Below are 1,354 nucleotides of genomic sequence, written 5' to 3' on the forward strand. Positions count from 1 at the left end.
TTTGTGAGGTGTGAGGGAATGTCTTTGTCCCTTCCTTAATGTGCATGCCTTGAAGTGTTGTTTGAGGATGTGGAACTTTAAAGATCTTTGCAGAAATGTACCTTCTTGTTTCTTTTACCCCAGCCTCCAACTAGATGGAGAATTTGCATTATTGTTGGAGAGTAAGACGAGATCTCTGTCTCTTCAAGACTGAGGCCCGTCAGGAAGGAAGAAACTCTCCTCTACCCTTCTAGGTTCTTCTGGCTGGTCTAAGAATTAAATTGACATGAGTCAGATCAACAGGAGAAAATCAAATTTAATTTCGGGTTGCCGGATGGGATGGGGATGGGGGAGGGGAGAAATAGGTAAGGGATATTAACAGGTACAAACTTGCAGTTGCAAAATAAATGAGTCACGGGTTTGAAATGTACAGTGTGGGAATATATGTAAATCTTTGTATGGTGACAGATCATAACGATTTATTGTGGTAATCCTTTTGAAATGTCTAGAATTATCAAATCACTATTGTGTAATATTAAACTCTGTTAGTTCCTAGGTCAACTATATTTCAGAAACAAACAAATTCATAGAAAGAGATCAGATTTGTGGTTACCAGAGGCGGGAGGGAGAGGGAAGAGGAATTGGATGAGGGCAATCAAAAGGTAGAAACTTAGTTATCAGAAAAATAAGTACTAGGGATGTAATGTACAACATGATAAATATAATTAACATTGCTGTGTGTTACATATGAAACTTGTTAGGATTTACTATCAAGAATTCTCATCACAAGGAAAGAAACTTTTTGTTTAATTTGTATCTATATGAGATGGTGGATACTCACTAATCTTGTGATCATTTCATGCTGTCAAATCATTATACTGTACATCTTAAACTTACACAGTGCTGTATGTATGTCAAGTATATGTCATTAAAACTGGAAGAAAAATATTTGTTATGTATGGGAACTGCATATACATGAGAGGTTGAGAGACAGAAAGGTAAAATGAAGCATACATGCCATCCTGAACTAAGGAATGGGATAAGGGTCAGGGGTCTCCAAGGACAGGAGGGTCATTTACCAGACAAGAAGAGCAGACATTTGGTGATTAGGTGTTTGTTCTCCATGTGGATGGGGCCACTTAGATAAAATTTCTCAGATAATAACCTTTTCTAAAAAAAATCTCCAATATAAATTCTTCTAGGTAGTTAAGGGAGGGATAGAGGTTTCTCCTGAACCTGCAGGATCTTGATTGCCTTTAGCTCAATTGCCTCATGCAAAAATGGCACATTTTTGGAAGGCTCGTTCTGAAGCCCTTTAGACCCAACTTTTTATATTTTCCATTGTGGTCCTAGGAAATTTGTAATTTTGAAAGAG

General features: G+C 37.4%; 1 protein-coding gene across 1 annotated transcript in view; it reads left to right on the forward strand.

Annotated features, from left to right (window-relative positions):
* CNNM2 (cyclin and CBS domain divalent metal cation transport mediator 2) overlaps window positions 1–1,354 on the forward strand; it is a 145,312-nt gene that overhangs the window by 60,076 nt on the left and 83,882 nt on the right. The window lies entirely within an intron of this gene.

Source organism: Lipotes vexillifer, unplaced genomic scaffold, assembly GCF_000442215.2.
Source record: "Lipotes vexillifer unplaced genomic scaffold, Lipotes_vexillifer_v1.1 scaffold916, whole genome shotgun sequence".
Lineage (NCBI taxonomy): Eukaryota > Metazoa > Chordata > Mammalia > Artiodactyla > Lipotidae > Lipotes > Lipotes vexillifer.